Source organism: Lissotriton vulgaris, chromosome 2_1 (genome assembly GCF_964263255.1).
Source record: "Lissotriton vulgaris chromosome 2_1, aLisVul1.2, whole genome shotgun sequence".
Taxonomy (NCBI): domain Eukaryota; kingdom Metazoa; phylum Chordata; class Amphibia; order Caudata; family Salamandridae; genus Lissotriton; species Lissotriton vulgaris.
Genome location: NC_141687.1, coordinates 870111215 through 870133969, shown reverse-complemented (window position 1 = coordinate 870133969; position 22755 = coordinate 870111215). Strand labels below are relative to the sequence as shown.

The window sequence follows — 22755 nt, the reverse complement described above, 5'->3', positions numbered from 1 at the left end:
TGAAGATGGTACTGTCTTGATATGAGCTATGGCAGGTGCTCCAATAAAGTCAAAACAATTACGCTGCTAAAAGTATAGGTTTCTGTGAGGAATTCTGAGCTTATGCGTGGTAGCTTAGCACAATAGCGGTGCCTTTTCATACAATATTCTGTGAGACACTGGAACAGCCAAAACAAAATTACAGTTAAGATATACACATTTTCAAATACATTTAGTTGAAAGGAATACATCTTAATGATTAAAATGACAATATTGAAATAAATGTCATGCAGCGATCAGGAGATATTCAAAAACATACTGCCATATTTGCAGTCTTTGAACTTGAAAAATGAATCATGCCAATGAGCTAACCTCGATTTATATATATATGTGTATTAAAAAAAAAAAACATCTCACAGGAAATGGTTTAACAGGGGAGTTGCTTAACAAAATGGATTCCATGTTTCAAAAGACATGAATGCCAGGTCTTCAGACTGGCTCTCCAAACATTAGTTTCCAAAGTTTCTTAACTTTCCACTTGGTGCTTCAAAGGTTCTTAACTTATAGAAAACAGACAAAAGTTAGCATTTCTTTCAAGTCCATAAATTACTACCCCTTTTTAGGTCTCGTGCCTAGCGTTGCAGTACACAGCACTGCTCGCTCAGCGAGAGACTTCATGTAGGGAGTTTCAAAACTAACCTAGGAATCGCACACGCTTGTGTGTGCCTTTTGTTTTGGCGCATGTTCGGTGCATTGCTCCGCCCATGGCCTATTGGTGTCGGTTACCCACACGGCCGCCATGTGGTTTCAACTATCGTGCCCAGACACAGGGGCAATAATTGAAACTAGATGTCTCGCTGTGGAGCGCGCACAACTCGCGGGCTTGTTCTTTTTTATGGATCCATTTCACAGGGAAGCAACTAAATAAAAGAAGGAAAGAGGTTGTGAACCGTTTCTTTAAGTCACGGTTTTCAGTAATTCCTACATGTTGCTTTTTTATTATCTTCATGAAAAGTTTGCCTATGTCCCAGCTTTAGACTGATCCTTCTATCTATCCGACAAGCAGACCTCAGAGTTTTCATTCTCACCGCTGCAGCTCTTTGTTTAACTTGCATTAATGTCACTTGGCTTTGTATGAAATGTTGTAAAACTCCCACACTTCGAGATCAAGGTATTGGCATAGCAGGGGACTGATTCATACCACACACAGACTGAGCGCTGGGGTGATGAATGCTCATCTGGCACACCATCAGGTGTGATGATTTATGTCAGAGATGTTCTGTTAGTTGCTGCCGAATTCTGCACGTGATGGAGATGAGAAGGTGTGTGTGTGTGTGTGTGTGTGTGTGTGTGTGTGTGTGTGTGTGTGTGTGTGTGTGCTTCTCAAATGCTGGATCTGAGGTAGAGGGCGATGTCTCGACCCCCACACTGCACTCGTACACTCAGCCCAAAGTGAGACTTGCTCCACGCTCTGTGCACTTGCTTGCACAGTAACATCCAAGAATAGAGATTTTATCTGCAGTCGTGTGTGTTTGGTTTTTCAATCAGCTTTCAGTTTTATCTGCAATTGAAGAGGGATAGTTGGGTGATACCTACCGAGGTACTGTGGGGCGGGCAGGCAGGGTGTGGTGCTTCGTATTAAAGAGAATCTGTTTGACCCTAAAGCAGAAGTTGTGCGCTGGGGATGGGAGGCGCTATCCTTCATTCCACGCATGTAACCGCAAGCCCGGAGCTGGAGTGTTGGTTTTTGTTGAAGAACGCTCCTAGCACCCGTTGCTTTTCAGGGGAAGTGTCCATTCGCAGGTCGGTGAGCGTCAGGGTGTGGAGCAGGATTAAACACGCTCTGGATGCTGTATTTAGACAGGTCAGTAAACCCTTGTTTGTGTCATTCTATCGTTACCATGGATCAAAAAGTTTGCCACACTAAACTACACAGGACACGCACGACTCTCCCGCACGCTTTACACTTCTTACTACAGTGCTTATTTAGAAAGCCTCTCATGCCAGTAGCTTGTAACCTTTCTTGTTTAATCTGTACCCGTATTGAACAAGTCTTCCGCTGTTTAGGTTTTAAATACTTTTTCCAAATTAATCTGATGATCTGAAGACTGCAAGGCACCCGATTGCTTGTTCTTCAGATAGTTGTACGCTTTCAGAAAAAACACACAGCAAGGTACTGTTTTACCGAGCCGGAGACTCGAACCCAGTTTCCCCAGCTCCAAAGTCTGCAGCTCGGGAGAGTACACCACATCCCCAGCCCTGCCTAGTGCCCAACAGAGTAGGTTAGTCCAACGCATTTTTAGCGTTTCCCCGCATCACTGCACTAAAATGAATTGTCGCGCATTATAGCTTCTCTGTCTGCAGGTCGTTGTGCTTTGCTCTCAGTGCAGCATTGTGCCCTGCCGGAGCAAATCAGAAAAATATTTGTACATACTTGGCATTGCAAGCCAGGCCCACAGAAGAGGTTACTGTGGTTGTTATGTAAACAACCCCTGGGCCCGGCTTGTTACAACATGCACCTTGTGGCTTCTCGCTGGGATTGGGTCATACTGCACATGCAGTTGGTATGGGTGTTGGACTCTTTCCTGCCCGGACAGGATGGCGCCATATGACCCCTTGAAAGAAACGTGATCATACCAGCGAGACACAGCAGTCCTTTGAGTAGCATGCACCACTACTCAGGAGAACAAGATTTGGAAGTGAACCTTGCAGGACCGGTCGAAGCCGGGACAAGACCCAGCACCACCTGAAATGTGAGGTACTCACTGAAGTGATCAGAGCTCGTTCCTCGTGGTCAGAAGATTACTTTCTTTGGCTGAGTCCCACAACGACATCGGAGCCAGCAAGCCTAATTGTAGCAGGGGCAGTCCGTGGGCTAGTGGATTATCTAAATCCTTTGTTCCATGAGTCTATTCTCCATTCTTTTTCGTTCCTCCTACCCCTCCCGACCTGCCTCGGTCTCTACAATCTCAAACTAAAAAAGCACTATGAAGTGGATTGCACTGGCTACTTTATAGCGCTTTAAAAAAATCTTCCTTCTTTGATCACATGTACTGGCAGCAATATCTGCTCATGCAGGTATGTCCACACATGTAGTATAGTGCGCTTTGCCTTAGGGCCGCAAGGCCTGATGTAGGGGTGACTTCCCTAAACAGCATGCAATGTCTGTAGATATAGCACATAGGGATGCGTGCCATGTAGTGCTTTCACTTCTGCCTTACACTAAGACACACAGCCTGCAGTGGCAGTCTGTGTGCGTTTGGTGAAGGGTCCTTAAGGGTAGCATAACTCATGCTGCAGCCCTTGGGGATCTCTTTGGCCTCTCTGCCCTAGGTACCAGGGCCACCATTTACTTGGAACATACAGGGAGTGCTAAAGGTATTGCCAATTTGGGTACAATTGCAAAGCTTTGGGAAAGAGACCCATTTAGCAGGAAATCAGTACACTTCCAGTCGAAATCACATCAAATACCAGGCAAAAAGTAGGGGTGACCATGTCAAAAAGGGGCACTCTCCTACACTCCTGGATAACGGTGAATCGCAGATTGGGCCGATGGGCCTGCAGGACGGTGGATATGGAAATAAGTGTCCTGTAAATCCAACACCATCATCTAATCTACAGGAACGAGGGCAGACAGAACCTGGGTTAGCGTGAGCATCTTACATGTGTCCTGTCGCAGAAAGGTGTTGAGAGGGTGGACAGCTAATAGGACAGAGCCCCCTCTTCGGCACAAGGAAGCAGCAGGACTAACACCCTGCTCCTACTTCAAGGCCGGAACTCTCTCTATTGCCCCTTTGACCAAAAGGCACTGCACTTTCTGCTGCAAAAGGGACACAGGATCCTCCATCAGCCGCTCTGACAGGGGTGGAAAGTTCTGCGGGATAGAAAAAAAATGTGAATAGCCCTATTGGGCCTCGACTGGACTGTCTTGAGGACGTGACGTGCCGTGACTTACGTGGATATCCTTACTTACATGAGGCTTGCATTAAGATTGAAGCATACAATACCTGGAAATATAATAATAAGAGCCCCTATGAACAACATGGAGATATCTTAGGAGGAAAGTGTTGTTGTTTGAGTTTCTACATGCATCTCTAAACGACGTCAAATGGTATTGAGCCGCCCATGGTACTGAGAGCGGTGTTTACTAGCGACGGGCTGAGGAGTGTCCAGTCCTCAGATATCTAGAAACATCTGGTTGCTCCCAAATAGAGGACTGTTTTAACTGTTCTCCTAGTGCGAACATTTTTTTTTCCCGGGTGGAGTGGCATTACATCTGGCAGGTCCTGATGAAGGTGGCACCTTATCTCCCAGCCACCGAAACGCGTCAACCACTGCCCTGAGAACATCCTGCTCTCTGCAGTCTTTGTCTTTGATCATTCCAAATACATTGCCATCTTGTAGTTGTGTTCCCCAGATATGTTTAGAATGTGAAGGTTTGGCTGGGTGTGTGTGAGTAGGGTTTGAATGAGTTGGTGTGTATTTGTATTGCTTTCCTCTACCGGGGTTTACTTTATTTGATCTAGTTGTATGTATTGTCTCTTTATTCAGTGATTTTTTATGAATTTACAATGTATGTTAAAAATACTAAGAAATAACAATGAAAAAAGTTTTTGATAAAAAATGAAATAAAATAAATATTTTTGATAACTTTTGGAATTTTCTGCCTAGTGGGTTCAAAATCTGGGTTGGGTGCTCACTGTATGTATTGGGATTGATTCCGTTGTATAATTATTTAGGTCATGAGGGAGATTCCTGTTGTATGTTGATATTTATTTCCCCTCTTCTCCCTGACAGCTATTTGTTCTTTTAGAGGGGGTCCCCTATTTACTGCATTAGCCCCATTGGGCTATACACATCTGGAGATCGCTCTGAAACGCCTATAAGATCTGAGTGACCACGTCCCATAGTGCGGAATTGTAGCGACCAAGGAGACCGCTGGCATTTATGGAAAGTAGGGCAATGCTAGCAGAGGAAAATGTATTTGCCACAAATAACTATATATTTGGATTCGCAGACAAGTGGAGTCCTAGGGAAAGTATATGGGCTGACTTTACTGGTGGATTCCTGAACCACCAAGATTGCTGCTGGTGGTGTGTGAGAAATTTAGGGTTGTGTAGATATGGTCTGTGGGGGATAAGCGGAGGACCAGAACTGGATCTTGCCCAAGTACGTATTTGGAAGTGCCTCACTAAATGGCAGGAAAGGTTAGGAAGGCGCCTTGCCAGGCTGCAGTATCTCCGTTAGAACGTTGGTTTTAACCTTACAATGGGGAGTTGCAGGTCACGGACCGAGGCCTCCCTTCTAAATCAGAACTGCAAGAGATGCACGCACCTCAGTGACAGTATCAAGGAGAGACACAAATCCAGTGTCTGGGGAGGTGTCTATGCCACTGCCATTCTGTAATTCCTCATACCAATGGTCTTCATTACATTGTGGAACACATTTCTCGCCAAATGTATCACCATGATTCTGGCTTTAATCCTGATCTGAGCCAAAACGCTGATTTAATGTATGTGAGCGGCTGTGGTAAAGGTAATGTGTTGGAATCGGAAGAATTGCCAAAGGGCTCTGTTTCAGTGGGTTCGGAGGTCAAAATGAGTTAGGCTTGGAGTCAGAGACCACTATAAGGTGCTGTACCTCCTCCAACACCGGTGAAGTGTAGGGCACTGTGACTAAAGTCGCGCTGATGCAGAGACTGAGGTGGGTTTGATAGACACAAATGGTGCGGAGGGGGAATCTGCCGGCAGAAGTTCAACTTCAACCCCTTGCTGGTACTAGGGGCCTAAACATGCAGCAGAGGGAGCTGAAAGTGTGGCAAAAATGTGCACTTTGGGCTTCCTAAAAGCTTCGATATGCTGCAACATAGTTGACAGACCCGGAAGGTTTGGGAGCATCGGGACCAGACGCTGAATTGGCACCTCAGGAGTTTGGGGGTGAGCCCAAGTGGTACATTTACTCCCTTGCACCTTCTTTGGAGATCGAGACTGGTGGGAATGGGCTGATTAGATTGCTTGTATTTCTGCTTCGACTTACCCAAAGACTTAGACCGATTTCGGCATGGAATCATGCAGTATTTTGACATGTACAGCTATGACTCACAATCCCATATGTCCTTTTTGTTCAGTTATCGCAGGTTTTGGAGTTCTGTTCTGACCCCAAACACCAGAGTCCTACCTAAAGTGGATGTGCCAAAGACAGCATGTAAATAGTTTATACTCCTATTATGGGATTGGACATTTCCCTTATACACTCATAAAACTTTGAGAAAAAGATTATAAAAATCTTGTCACAGATGAAAGGAGTAGAGCTCTAGATCGACATCTGAAGGTGTGGAAATGAAGAAAAACATTAGCGCGCATGGGTGGAATCTATATATAAATTAATTGGTGAATTCCAGAGTGGAATGTAGTAGACGCAAAGTTGCACGAGAATACAGTACCGCTTCTTAGATTACCAGATCCAGACTGACACTTTGGGGAATATTCACAAAGTACAGAATCTGCAGTAAGAAGCATCTATCAGAAGGGGGGCGTGGCCAAGAGCGCTATGTAAGAGGACGTGCCCGGGTAGAGCTCCGAGCGAGGCTCCCCTTCCACGGGCGATTTCTCCTTCAATTCCGGAGCATTCGGGCCCAAACTCGGACCGAGTGCACCCGGGGACCTGCACTGCCATCCCTGAAAATTTCAGGAGGATCGGAGCACCGGACCCCCCGACCGTCGGCTGCTGCTGCACCTGCCCGCCCAGGGCTCACTTCCGGTCGGCGGCCCCATCTACCCAAGACCGGGGATCCGGCCCAACGAGGTAGGCCGCAACACGTGTGCACTCCCCGGCGCGATCGGGAGGGGAAGGAGACCGCGCCACAACGCCGGCCGCCCACCAGCGCTCCAGCCGTGCAGGAGCCCCAGATTCAGCTGCAAGGCATCCAACCCTGGCCCACGGCAGGCGGTGAAATCGGCCCGCCCTGCCGACCGACCCTGGAGGCATCCTGCCAGGCCCTGCGAGCACCGGAGAGGGGGACCACTCGGACACCTGGGGGTCCATTTGATCAGCGTTGCCCCTGGCTCCCGGCAGACCACAGCGAAAACTGACCCGCTCTGCCCCCCTGGACCCTCACACTCGCCAGCCGCCTTGTCACTGGCCCAGCGAGGGGGACGAGACAGTACCACAGCGCCAGGTACCCCCGGTGAACCCACGGCGCGGGGATCCCAGAGACTACAAGCAGGCACGCCACACTGACCCGCGGTGCCCTGCACTGCTGACCCGCCCTGCCTGCCGGTGCTGGGGACTTCCCGCCAAAACTAGCGGGAGCCGGAGGACTATCGCACTCCACTACTTGGTGACCCGCACTATCGATGTCGCCCCTGGGCCTGAATGATCGGCGACGGTAGCTGGGCGGCCCCACCTCCTGGACACCGGAACCCACCCGCTGTACAGATACAGCCGCTGGTCAACGTCGGACCCATCCAGTGCTGAAGAGCCCGGCCCACGCGACACACGGACCGCGATCACGTCGAGACAGCCCATCTAACAATCGGCCTTACACCAGGGGACCTGCCCAGGCCCACGCGGGTGAGAACCCAGAACAGCTCCGCATTCTCCACCTCAGCTAATCCGGCACCGAGCTCCACGGTGCCCCACGCAACGTCAGGTGGCATCCAGGATCCCGCACACCGCCCGGCACGGGCTGAGCGGACGGCCTGACCAGGAGAGGCTAGTACGCACGGGACCCAACAGCGTTCACCGTGAAAGCTTGCCTGACCGGCTGCCTACCCGTGACGACCACCCACATGTCAGGGGGGACCAGAGCGAAGACCGGCACCGGTGGGACACTGAGCAAAGGAAAGATGGTGAAGAACACAGAGGTTGACCAAACCGCCTCCAAACTGGACACTATGCTGGCGGCCATGGAACGCCTGGAGGAATCCATGCAGCTCACCCGTACGTCACTGGAGAACAGGATCGATAAAGTGGCTGTGGACTTAACACTCCTTCGAGCGGACCACAAGAAACTGTCTGACCGCACCACGGCCTTGGAGCAAACGATGGCGGAGACCACACCCAAGCTGACGCAGACAGATAAGCACGTCCGTGACCTACTCAACCGGGTGGAATTCCTCGAGGATAGAGCGGAGGATGCTGAAGGTCGGGCCAGAAGAAACAATGTACGCATAGTGGGCCTGCCGGAACGATGGGAACGGAGGGAGACTGCGGAACATATGGAGATCTGGCTCAGAGAGCTCCTACCAGAAGGCACCCTGTCACCGCATTTTGTGGTGGAAAGAGCGCACAGAGTGCCGTCCCGCCCACCCCCGGAGGGCTCCAGCCCGAGGCCAATGCTCATGCGGGTGCTGAACTACCGTGACCGGGACGCCATTCTCCGCGAAACGCGGAAACTGTCGGACATACAGGTGGACAACGCCAAGGTGATGTTCTTCCCTGATTACACCATTCAGGTCCAGCGCCGGCGTCAATCGTTCCTCGAGGTGAAACAACGGCTCAGGCGCCTGGCTCTCAAGTACTCCTTGCTGTTCCCAGCACGTCTCAGAGTGGTGGCGCAGGACAAAACCCACTTCTTCGATACTCCAGAGGCGGCGGCGGCCTGGCTGGATTCAGGAGTGGATGCGAACTACGTACCTGCACCGAAAAAGCAGCGCCGAAATCGAGGTACCCGCAGGCGGAGACAACGACACGTCTCGAGGCCCGGGTCGCCGACCACAGACGCAGAAATCGGACCCACCCCAGAGCAAATACTGATTGAACATCGAGAGGCCATCCGGAGAACGGCTGAGATCAGTGGTTCACAATCGCCCATCCTGATCTCCAACGCAAGCCCAAGATCAAAAGGGAGCGAGGACGACGATTTCATGTACGGACTGCCAGATGACTCAAACACTGAGGGCTTGCCGGATGTCACACCCCAAACATCGGATCTGATAGCATAAACGACCCTCCTCAACCTAGCCCAGGCCTGGGCGTTGCAATTGGCATCCTGGGTCAGTTTGGTCACTTTTAAGGCTGCCCTGTCCGGGAGTCCACAACAGCACTTCTGAGACCCACGGCAGCTACATACAGCCCCATCTCCGTGATCTGAGCTCCACTCCTGATCCCCCCACCTACCGGCCCGGCACGGCCCGCCGTGACACCGAGAGAGGGGCTGGAGCGGTCCCATTGACACGTCACTGGGAGCAAGCATCTGGTGGGGTGGACGGACCCCTAGAGGTGAGTGGCCCCCCCTGTGGAAGTAGCAGATGGGATCCCCCCCCCCCAGGGGTGGACTATGCGAGACCAGCGACATTGGGAACCATGACTTGTCTGCGGACACTGCCACTGACATTTGGTGCCCCTAGACATACTGCCCGTGGAGGGGAGCTGCCACAGCTCTCTTGGCGACTTGAACTCACTTGCTTTACTCACGTGCTGAACTTTGTCATCCCCCCATTGAACTCACGGATTGATTAAGCTCGATAGAGCGTTTGGGCGGCGACTCGTTCTGTCGTTGCCCTTTTGGTATTATGTTTCTGTTAAAGTTCTTCCTTTTGAGACTAGTGTGGACATTACAATGCTACAACGTGCATCCCTGGGACTGTGGGAGTGGGCAAGGGGTAACAATAGCCACTGTCCGCGGCCGCTGTGTGTGTGTGTGTGGGTGGGGTGGGCTGGGGGTTGGGGGGGTGGGGGGGGGGGGCTGGGTGCTTGAGCGCGATGCATACTGTGATGGCTACGGTTAAATTTTGTACCTGGAATGTCAGGGGCATGCACACACCCTCACGTAGATACCAGGTGTATTCATACCTTAGGCGACATCAGGTCCAGATTGCACTACTGCAGGAGACACACCTAGTCGCCGCTGAGGTGGCCGCACTTCGCCGTAGGTGGAGGGGGCAGATATATGCCACGACCTTTTCAGCGTTCGCGCGGGGGACCCTGATCTGGGTCAGACCTGGGGTTCCATTCGCACTAACACACAGCAATATCGACACCGAGGGTCGCTACGTCTTCATACAGGGTAGACTAGACGGACAGCAAATTGTCATAGCCTCCATATACGCACCCAATGTGGAACAGGGGAAATTCTTCATGCGCTTGTCGGCAGTAATTGCGCCCTGGCCAGACGTACCCTTGATGGTGGGCGGGGATTACAACTGCGTACTAGATGTTTCCCTTGACCGCTCGTCCCCCCCAGCGGCGATCGCCCCAGCGCAAGCGACTTCCAGGGCCCTAACCGATTGGGCGACGCAATGGAACCTGCACGACGCCTGGCGAGTCAGGAATCCCACCGCCCGGGTGTATTCCTATTACTCGGGAGCCCATTCTCTGCATGTTAGGTTGGACCGATACATGCTGTCCCACGACCTGATTTCCTCCGTGACTGACGCAGACTATCTGGGACGGACGCACTCGGACCATAACCCGCACACACTGGTCTATGGATGGCGGCGCCCACGTCCGCCCGTACCCACATGGCGCTTACAGCCGGACCTCCTACTCGACCCGCCATTCCGGGAGGAGATGTCCAGGAGAATCATTCAATATTTTGAAGACAACACCGACTCGACCTCCTCCCCGAGACTTGAGTGGGACGCCTTCAAGGCGGTCACCCGGGGAGGCTGCCTCAGTGTTCAGGCGGGCCTACGAGGCCAGGTGGAGAGGGACCTGATAAGGGTGGAGGAGGCGCTACTGGATAAAGAACGGGAGGCGACGGGAGGCGATGATTCCCAGCTGATCTCGACCAGGGCAGATCACGCTGCGTTGATGGAGCGCCTGAAGAACATTAACTTCGCTGCCCACTCCGCGCGCACTCACAACGCGGGGGACAAACCTGGCAGACTGCTATCGTGGCCGATACGGCAAGACACGCAGTCTGCGCCGGTCCTGTCGATCCGTACGCCCCAAGGCGTTGAGGTCTACACCCAGACACAGATCCACGAGGCGTTCACGTCACATTACAAGTCCCTGTATAACACACGGCTGCAGGCCACCGTGGCGGAGATCGTGGACTATCTGACAACCCTACAGCTCCCAACAGCTACTGCTGCCCACCAGGCGGAGCTGGGTGCTGCAATTACCGGTGAGGAACTACGGGACGTGATTTTCTCCCTTTCCAATAGCAAAGCGCCGGGCCCTGACGGGCTCCCGGCAGAGTTCTACAAAGCCTACTCACTGGTGCTAATACCAGAACTGCTGAGAATGTATAAGGCGGCATTGGAAGATGCTGAGCTCCCAGCGTCCCTAAACGAAGCTAACGTGGTCTCTCTGCTGAAACCAGGTAGGGAGGCGACCGAACTTGGCTCATACAGACCATTGGCACTCCTCAACACCGATTATAAAATATTAGCCGCGACGCTCGCCCGGAGACTTGCACCGCTGGTCCCCACGCTGGTGCACGCTGATCAAAATGGCTTTGTGCCCACCCGGAGCACGTCCTACAACCTACGCCGGTTTTTTAAGATCCAACGGTATGCAACCCCTACCTGGCCGCGTTCAGGGTGCATTGTGCTCGATCTGGAAAAAGCGTTCGACTCGGTGGAATGGCCGTATCTCCTCCGAGTCCTTGAGAAATACGAACTAGGCGAAGCCTATATCCAGATGGTGGGGCTCCTCTATCAGGCGCCCGAAGTGCGTGTCCGGACTGGGCGGTTGTTTTCCGACAGGATCCGCATTGGGCGGGGTACCAGACAGGGCTGCCCCCTCTCCCCTATGATATTCGCCCTGGCGATGGAGCCATTGGCGGAACTGCTCCGCACCTCCGGCGCCACATGGGGCATCCCACTAGCGGACGGCATACACTCGGTGTCTCTATATGCCGATGATCTACTACTGTATGTCAGAGATCTCACATGCATACCTGAGGCAATCGCGGACATCTTCCGTACATTCGGAGATATGTCGGGGCTCCGTGTTAACTGGGCCAAATCGGGAACCTACGCATTCAGTAGCGAGATGCCGCAATGTGAGGTGCGCATGATGGGGGAGACGCTCCGATGGCACCCGACGGTATTCAGGTACCTAGGGATCTTGATATATCGAGACCCCGTGGATCTCCTGGAGGGTAACCTGGTAAGGGCTATATCCTCACTCACGGCCCAGGTCACGTTCTGGAACTCCCTCCCGCTGAATGTGCCGGCCAGAGTGGCACTGACCAAAATGATAATGCTCCCCCGGCTCCTCTATTATTATGCTAACCTGCCAGTGTATGTGCCAGCGCGCATATTCAGAGGGCTGGAAACTCTCACCAGGCGCCTTATTTGGAACAAAGGGAGACCACGGGTAGCGTTAAAGACTCTATATGCGGCCACGGACGCTGGAGGCTTAGCCGTCCCCAACCAGGAGCTATATTACTTAGCAGCCCAGCTACAATGGGTCACTTACTGGCTGAGCGGCAAGAACCTGATAGACACGGCCACGGCTGATACCACTCTGCCCCCCGTGCAGGTGCTCACACTCTTCCACCCCCTAACGCAGGGGCGACGCCCCACACAAGTCCATGTGGCGATCGCGAAGCGGTGCTTTGCGCGGGCTCTCAGACTTACCAAAGGTACAGTGCCCTACGCTCCGAACCTGCCACTACTGGGAACTCCCTTGGGCACTAGCATACTTTCCTCGACTGCGCTACGCAGCTGGACGGCGGCAGACCTGGACGACCTGAGCGGCCTCTATAGCGACGGAGTGCTGCTGCCCTTCGAGACCCTGACCGCAGACACCGAGCTGCCAGTGGGTCAATTCCTGGCACATGCCGGACTCCTACATGAACTGACGAAGGCATGGGGTGACATGAGCCAAGAACCGCCCACTCATCTTCTCATCCAGTACCTGCACGTGATGGGCAATGGGTCTCATAGTGCACTGGCTGGCACAGGCACTACACACCCATACCCAATTCTCCTCCCAAAGGCTGAGGGGGAAGTGGACGACCGACCGAGGCTCCGACTGGACGGACAAACAATGGACCGCAATATTAGCGGGCGCTAGAAATGTTCCCCGAAACGCGCGATTTAAAACCATCCAATATTATATCATTCATCGAGCATATTTGTCTCCTGACAAACTGAATCGCTACTTCGGACTCACTTCGTCGGCATGTCCCAGATGCGGCCTCCTAGACTCAGACTTCCTGCACGCACTCTGGAACTGCGCCCACCTCGCCTCGTACTGGTCAGTGGTCACTGACACGCTGACGGCGGCCTCGGGCGAAACTCTCCCCAAGACGTGGGAAGTATGCCTACTGGGGCTCTACAGGAGAACCAAGCAGACCAAGCTGCGGGCATGCTTTTGGGATTTAGGCCTCATAACGGCTAAACGCCTCATTACGAAACGGTGGAAAAACGCCAACCCACCGCGCCCTGCAGACTGGCGTCGCTCTTTTGGCAACTGGGCCAGTGCGGAGAGTGTGTCACTACACAGAGAGGAGACCACTGGCCTACGGAAATACCAGATCGCCCAAGACTGGGACGCTACCCTGATCGCGTACCACAGGGCATGCGCCCGGGCCGGTATAGAATGCCAACCTGGCGCGGAATAGAAGGGGCCCTGTCGCTTGCTGTCCATATAGGTCACGGAATTTGCCCCCCCCCCCCACTGCCGCGTCCCCCCTCCCCCACCGCTGCTGCGCCCCCCCCCCCCCTCCCCCCCCCTCACTGCCCCCCCGCCGCCAGCCCCGACTACCGGGCTTTTGCACACCGAGCGATGTCCCCTGCCGCCCCCCTGCCGCTGCCCTGACCCCCCCCCCCCCCGCTGCCTCCTCCCCCCCCGCCTCCACCCCCGCGGCCGCAGCGACACCACATCCTCGATCACCCCCGCCCCTGCGCAGCCCGTACAGGGTGCACCACACACGGCTAGGATTCAAGACACACTACCATACGCACATGCACTAGTCCAGCAGTTGTTGAACTGTTTCTCCCTCCCCCTCCTCTTTTAATTCCCAGTTATACCTTTTGGTTGACACAGAGACTGTTGATTTTGTACACGCGCTAATGCTCGACACCCCCCTCCCTGTTTCCGTATCATACAATGGCAACTGGGTGTTTTCATGTACAGGCAGCGGAAGCCCAGCGATCCATGTGACAACGGGGGATATGATCCTGCTCCAGCTCGCTACTGTACTGAACAGGGAACATAACTCAATGCAATGACTGTCGGATTTCTTACAGCACCCTGGTCCTAGCGCAGTGCCATGAGCCGCAGGCACTGCGGCACGAGACATTTCCTAGCACCGCTGCTTGTGAACTAATGCATTACTACTGGCTACTGTTTATTTTCACTCGTATTTAATTGCCATGTCATTCTGTACTGACAGCCGAGTACCGCTTGTAGTAGTGGTTTATTGTTATGACACTGTGTGACTGCTGTTTAACTCATCTGTGAAACTAAATAAAGTTTGGGACCATTGGTCTTCAAAAAAAAAAAAAAAAAAAGAAGCATCTATCAGAATAGAAGAGTCTGTAGCTGTAATGAAAACTTGACTGGACATCATCATGCCTTCATTCAACACTTCTACAAAGTCTCTACGATCCCATGGAAGATATTCCACAAATTGCTGGAGGGTGTCACAGAAAGGCAGTAGCACTTGCCGACTTTATAATGGTTGAACCTCTACCATATATTCTTAGCTTCACAGAATTACGTTTTCTGCTCTCATTGTCTGGTGGAAACGTCGGCGATGATAAAGTGGCATGAAATATTTTCACTGATATCACCACGAGTTAGTCAGGAAAAGGATCTAAAAGAAAAGAAATGGGATCCTGATCTGGAGGCCTGTGCTTTTGCTGTTGCCTGGATGGCTCAACTTTAGCATGTGAGGAATAATTCCAATGCTGGCTTTAAGAGAGATGCGAGAAAGCGAGAGATGGCCGCCGGGTAGGAGCTCTTGGTCAGAGCTCCTAGTGCTTGGGATTCCACGTGTGGATTTAATCCCTGTTAGCACCCTGTTAGCACCCAGCCGTCTGTGCAACTAAGCTACCTCAAGTAACTGGATCATAATTCGTTAAAAATAACTTTTTTCAACAAGATCGGCGCAAGAAAGGAACGAGCCGCCCCTGCCCTCTCTGGACACCGGGCTGCACCTGGACATCGTCGCAGCCTAAGACGGACACTTGGCTGCCGGGAGCCCGCTGCGGCGCTGGCTGGAGCCCCCACCACCACGGAGACTGGGATCATCGCGGGAGAAGACTGGAGCTCTCTGGGATTCCCTGTACGTAGTGGCGCTGATGAGAGCCTGCTAGGGGTCCCTGCGCGCTCCGGAGGTTGGGACCGCCGCAAGTGAGGACCGAGGCTCCCCTCCCCACCCGGACCCTGGGCTGCCCCTGGACATCGGTGGATTTCGGCGAAGACTGACTCGTAACTGCCTGGTTCACGCCGTGATTGTACAACGCCCTGGCAAGAGAGCGGCTCCTGGCCATGGGGACACTCGACATACAGCCTTAACTGAGCGGATCAGGAGTGATGCGACGGAGTGGAGCCCCGAGGCAAACCGCAAACCTGGATTGCCCTGAAACTGCGACCCATCCCCCCCCCCCTTTCTAAACTGGCAGATGCTGGCCGCTACAGGGGTACAACGGACAACACGCGCAGCAGGGGAGCACCGCAGGACGAACACCGGACCCCGCCTCCACTCACGAGCTGAAACAACGGACCCCCCCCCTCCACCCAGAAGCCACCGTTTGCAACGGACCCCCCCCCCCCCTAGAAGCCGCCGTAGCCGTCGAAACAACGGACCTCCCCCCCACCCAGAAGTCACCGACTGCACACCGGGATGAGGACAGCACCCCCCCTCCCCGCAGTAAAGGTACTCTCCCACCCGCCCCGCAGTAAAGGAACACCAACGGACTGAGGGCTGAGAGGAGCAGCGGACGCCGGCATGGAAATAGTCTGTAGTCACTGGTGGAGCACATGAGCGCGCAGCGTTCACAGTCCTTAACTACAAGAGAAGGTATTTATGTACATTTTCTTTGATTCTGAACTTTGTTGTACTTGCACAAAATGGCGGGGGTCGGAAAAACAAGAACCTAAGGCCATAAATCACCTACTGTGCCAACGAGAGTCCATCGGGATGAGTCTCCCCCACAGAGGGAGAAACGAAACTGATCTCTCTGCTCACAAGCATGGAAATAAAAGAGGACTAAATGTCTGATCTCACTGCCCACAAAGCATGGAAATAAATAGTGGACTAATGTCTCTTCTCCCCATATGTGGTGGCCATCTTGACACAGTCTCCCCCCTCGGACCACCATCGTGGCTAATCACTCTTTTGCACTTTATGTACTAAGAGCTGGTCTCCTCAGGCTATCTCTAATCTTATTTGGCGCTGTCTCCGTAACCTCCTTTCCTTCACCTGTGTCACAACGAACACTACCTCACACCTAGCTTGGAACTGGGCTTGCTTCAAACGGAACCTGGAACCTCTCCACCCATGCTCACAAGCAATAACAACAAATAAAGGACTAGCGTCTCCAGTCTCCCTAGATGGCGGCCATTTAAGACTGACCTCTCTCTCTACTCAGCGGCCATCACGGACTAGTCATTGCCTTTTACTGCAGGCTCTAATGATTACTACAATGTATGCATTGCTTTCACACTGCCATCGTATATTCTAGTGTTATATTGTTATTGTTGCAATATATATGCACATTTATGGGACTTAGTAACTCATTAGTAGCTTAGCCCTATTCTAGCCTGTATTTTATTGTATTTTTATTGTAGTGCTATACTGTTATTACTGCAATATGTATGCACATTTATGGGATCTAGTAACTCATTAGTTGCTTAGCTCTATTCTAGCCTGTATTTTATATGCGGCAAGCTGCACATATCTCACCTTTATCCCCATCATTCGCTGTCCGCTTCCGCATTTACTTATTTCTTATTGGGTTTTCATTGTAAGCTACGTCACGATTTTGCACTGATTATTACTACCTCATCCAACTCTCTCTGGCAAACTGCGCCCAGCCACTCACTAATGTCCTCCTTGGCCCTGTAACCAGCGGCTGACAGCGTGTACTATCGCCCTAGTTCAGACACCTACCACCACAGCCTTTCTAAAATGGAGCTCAACGGCAAGCACACTTTTAGAATCAAATACCCCTCCACCCCTCTCTCCAAAAGTGCCACTAAACGTTTCAAACACAACTTCCTGAGGGCGCACCCGGAAACACCCTTTGCTGACACCTACTTCTCATCGGGCAATGGAGCCCTGAATACTGATTTCATCTTCCACACCTCACGCAGAGCCCAATGGAGAAAAACTTTCCTATCTCTACTCACAGTCTCCATCACCAAGAAAACAGCCCATGGCTCAACTCTCACCATCACACCTTCCCACCTCTTCCCTGGCAGGTCTACCATTACAATCTACAATACCGGGATTGTCCTGATCCAAGCCACGGACAAGAACCTGGAACTACTAGACAACCTGTTCCCCAAGTTCAAAGAGCACCTCTCCAAACTACGGACCCGAACCCAGAAGTCCGCCAGCACTATCCCCCCTGACTTCGTAGCCACCACCTACTACACCTCTACCACCAGTACCCCAGTAAATGGCCCACCTGCTGTTAACGCACGCCACTCCCCAAGGACAGTCACGAACATCCCCACCGCACATACTAGTAGCCCCTCCAACATGACACTTCTTATCCCCACACACACCCCCTCCATCCCTCTCCCCTCGGACAGATCATCCCCCACCCACAACACTCCACCATTTGAACAAGCCACCGCCCAAAGTTTATCCACCCCCTCCCATCTCCCCCTCGACAGACACCTCTCCCATCTCCCCCTCGACAGACACCTCTCTCTCCCCATCTCTCTCTCCTCTCCCACCCACGTGTCTCTCACACCCGACACAACAACTCCCACCCACAACACGCCTACATCTGCACACACCATCACTCGGAGTTTATCCACCCAACCACCCCATCCCCCCCATGGCAGACACCTCTCCCTTCCCCGCTCCCTCCCCACTCCCACTCATAACGTCATCCCCCTCCCAACACAAGATACAGAACATACCTCCTCACCTACCCTATCACCCCCCTCTCTCCCACCTCCTATTCTTAGCCCTCACTACCCTTCTGTCTCCCCCACTGTCTTTAATCTTCACTCACTCTTCTACTCACCTGTACCGTCTCCCACTGAAGTCACTATCTATGCTTCCCACCCTTCGCCTGCCTCACCTTCACCACTCACACCCCTCGCCCACAAACACGTCCACACCTTGAATACCATCCCACCCATTAGCACCGCGGAACACCTCATCAACCCTCCTGACTTGACCTTATCCACACTCCAACAAGTCAAGGAGGAAATTTTACTAATCAAAAAAGACATCCACGCAATCAAAGACCTTCTCTCCTCACAGCCCAGTCAACCTCCCACCATCCCATTACCTTACAAACGACGCACCCTTCCTACATGCACTCGCCCTCGACGACACCAGCAATGGTCCACTATCCCCGTTCGCAATAACTCCCACCGCCCCCGTCGTGTTCTCAGCCCCTTGTCGGACCTCGACCTTTGCTCTCTCCTACGCTCTTATGGCCCAGGTCCGGTAAAAGGTTCTCCCAATTCGCACATCCCCATACCCACAATTCCCACAAACGCTCTGAGGCTCCCAACACTCAACAACAGAGGCTCCGTCCCTAACAACCTCAGGAAAGTTCCCCTCACACTAGAAAGCTCGACCACCCTTCTCTCTCCCAAACTCAAATGCATCCTACTAAACTGCAGATCGGCCCAGAGACACTCCTCTGACATCGCGGATCTAGTCACAAATAGGGAGCTAGACCTAGCCTTTCTAACGGAAACGTGGCTCACTGAAGCCTCTACCCCGATTATGGACATACTAGTCCCCCCCAATTACCACATCATTAGGCTGGACAGGTCTCCTGGCAAGACGGGCGGGGGAATTGCATGCATTGTTAAGAGCAACCTCTCCGTTACTCAAGTCACCTCACCTTCCCTCTCCTCCTGTGAACTCCTCTGCCTAGACATCATCAGTGAGGGCAAACAAGTATGTACTCTACATCTCATTTATCACCCGCCTGGTGACAATCTCATATTCTCCCAACAAGTCATGGACCTGATCACTTCCAACGCCGGTCGGCAGACCACTCAAGTCTATCTGGGTGACTTCAATCTCCGCTGGAACGATCAGAAAGACACTTCAGTGAATAGTCTAAAAACTTTCCTCAATGCGCTTGACCTCACCCAATTATGTGATAAACCAACACACGACAAAGGAGCGATACTCGATCTCATCATTGCCAAAGAGAACGCTATTCAATTGGAAGCGATTCTACCCTGCGATTGGTCAGATCACCACATTATCACCTTCTTTATCAACGAAAAAGTTAAACCTAACCCTATTCAACCAATCAAATCCAAAACATGGAAAAGGGATTTGAAGAATCTTAACCCCTCCATCATACCTCCCCACATCGGCAACCTCCTCCTTCCCCCTTCAGGGGCCTCAGATGTTCAATCACTGACTGACCACTACCTTGACTCTATGAATACAATAGTCAATGAAGTCGCCCCTCTGCAACTGAAGAGAGTCTCCACCAAAATCTCTAACCCCTGGTATGATGACAGTCTCAATGACGAAAGGCGTAATATGCGAATGGCAGAGCGCACCTGGAGATCGGACCCTTCAGCACTGCATCTCAAAAAGCTCAAGAACAAGAGAAATGCCTACTTTAGGAAAATAAAGCGCACAAAGTCGGACTTCTTCAGCCGCCAGTTGGACCAAGCGAAGAATAGGCCAAGAAAACTGTTCGAGCTAATTAAGACCCAAACAAAGGCACAACCCACACAATCAAATAACACAACAAATGACACTCCACACTGTGAAGCCTTCTCTGCTTTCTTTAAACATAAGACTGACAACATAAGAAATGACCTCATCATGGATGTAAATCGATACTCCAACTACACCGGAATGGCTGACACTCAACCTAAAAACAATGCATCCTGGCAGTACTTCGACACCTACTCGGAAGAAGCTATACACAAACTGCTCTGCACTCTGAAGCCCTCTAATCACCTCACAGACCCTCTACCTGCTAATGCTGTAAAAGACTTTATCCCCTTGCTCCTCCCTCTCTGGACCAAGATCATTAACAGCTCTTTGCAACAAGGACACATTCCAGACTCCCTTAAGGTGGGTCAAGTCACGCCTATACTCAAGAAACCTACAGCTGATCCGTCTGACCTAAACAATTATCGGCCCATCACCAATATCCCCACCCTGGCCAAACTGTTGGAGAAATGTGTCCAACTCCAACTAACAAAACACATTGACCATTTTGACCTCCTCAACCCTCATCAATCAGGTTTCAGAGCGAAACATAGCACGGAAACAGCTATGACACACATAATTGATGACGCCCTCCAAATTCTGGATCGTAATGAGTCCTGCCTCCTCATCCTTCTTGATCTCTCGTCAGCATTTGACACGGTCAAACATGAGAACTTGTTGGGGCTACTAAGTACTAGGATGGGGCTATCGGGAACTGTTCTCAAATGGTTTTCGTCTTTCCTTCACAACCGGTCTCAGAGGTTCAAGATTGACAATGTACTATCTACACCTGTGCCTGCAGATCTAGGGGTTCCACAAGGATCCACCCTCTCTCCTACACTGTTCAACCTCGTTATGGAACCCCTCGCCACCTTGCTTCAAGCATCCAATGTTCAATTCCATATGTACGCTGATGACACACAACTCTACCTAAAGTTACAGTCCCCGGAAGATATCAAACAGCTGAATTCCACGCTTATTAACACCCAATCCTGGCTGGCCAATAATCACCTCAAACTGAATGCTCTAAAAACTGAGTTCCTACTCATCTCACCTCCGGCGAAAATCTCCACCACCCAAACCTGGCTCAACAACCTAACAGCACTCAATGTCCAACCTACCATCGTGGACTCGGCGAAATCCCTAGGCATCACACTCGATGCCAAGCTCGACATGCAGCAGCACGTCAGCAAAGCCACAAAAGCAGCTAATTTCCAAATTAACACGCTGAGGAAAATTAAGCCCTTCCTCCCGGCCAAAGACTTCCAAACTGCTGTACAAGCTCTAGTCATCCCTCGAATAGACTACGGAATTGCGACCCTCAGCGGTCTCCCACTATCCACAACAGCACCCTTAAGAGCCTCCCTGAACGCTGCCGCGAGACTCATTACTGGCTCTAGAAAGCACTCGCACATATCCCCAGACCTAAAGTCTCTAAAATGGCTGCCTTTTGAAGCCAGAATACAGCTAAAAATTGCAACTATGACACACGCGGCCGTGCACCACAAGGCACCCAACTACCTCGCTCAAAAGCTGTCTATATCAGGAGGTTCGAGATCCAATAGGAGTACTAAAAATCTACTCTTGAAACCTCGTAGATTTCGGAAAGCGAAAACTTACAAACGCTCCTTCTCTGGAATGGCACCCAGGATCTGGAATGCGCTCCCTCCTGAAACAAGGCTAATCACCTCCACTGCACTCTTCAAGAAAGAGGTGAAAACAATGCTTCTGGCCAAGATCTCCTGATCGCTACAGATGTTGGGTCAGAGACTCTGCATTGCTTGTACCGCTGCTCTGCCTTTCCCCTGGCACTATACTTGACTTGTTGGGGCACTATTACGCTACTCTCTTACTACCGACCAAGATATGATACACGTTGGTTTACTGATCCACCTGTACGCCAGTGTAGTCGGACCAATGACCTGTGCTGCTCTATACTACTCCCTTACCTTATCATATATGGATTGGTTTTATGTTTGTTTTTATCATCCATGTTATTACCATGTTACTTACCATGTTATTACCATGTTATTATCATGTTATTACCATGTTACCATGTTATTTACCTGATCATATATGGATTGGTTTTATGTTTGTTTTTATTATCCATGTTATTACCATGCCACTGACTATTATACTGTTCCCATTATCTCTGTTTACTCCTTTTGCCCCCCCCTGTCTTTGTGAAGCGCTCTGATATCTGTAAGGATCCTGTTCGCGCTATATAAAACTTTGAATAAAATAAATAAGAGGCCTGGAACTAATGGAAATAGTGACCTTGTGGATTAAAACTCGTGAAGAGTCTCAGAAATCACTGACTTGGTCGCTCTAGGAGCTGGCATAGGAATATCACTTTTGTTAGCACAGAGGATGAGCACCTCCTGAAAAGTGTTGCTATCAACTGGGGAGATCCTTGCCTGTGGAGAACAAGTCAAGGGAGGCAAAAACCATGTGGTTGAGGATCTAGAGTTGTAGGAATATGTTCTAGCCCAATGTTTATGCCTAGAAGAAGGTCTAAAAGATGTGTATCTTGAGTAACCAGAATGGCGTTTTGATGTTGATCTTCGTCTGTATTAAGATATGGATCAAGATGGAGGAGAAATATCTCCTTGCTGTCTCAGGTATCTTGATGGAGGATGAGATTCCAAAGACACCAACTAAGGAGGCATAGCAGGAAGTGATGTAACTGGAGAAATTAGGTGTTGTGGAGGTGAACTCCCCAGAAGGCTGAGCAGCAGGAGCTGCAGAGTCCGGTATGACCACAGAGAAATAAAGGCAAATACGCTGTAGCGTATCCAGAGTATGATATAGCGGGCAACCTTCTTGCCTTCATCTTCCTTACCCAGTCTGCAGATTTGTGCATTGAACAAAGAAATACCAGTATTTCTCGACATCAATGTGTTTTTCAAGTCACTTTGTTTCTCGACATCAAAGTCTTCTAGTTTTCAATGATGCAAGCTTCTGCTCTTCGACCCAGTCATCAAAGG

At 51.3% G+C, this 22755-nt stretch overlaps 1 protein-coding gene across 1 annotated transcript in view; it reads right to left on the bottom strand.

Annotated features, from left to right (window-relative positions):
• PSMD13 (proteasome 26S subunit, non-ATPase 13) overlaps positions 1-22755 on the bottom strand; it is a 108207-nt gene that overhangs the window by 2703 nt on the left and 82749 nt on the right. The gene's annotated exons all lie outside the window — the stretch shown is intronic.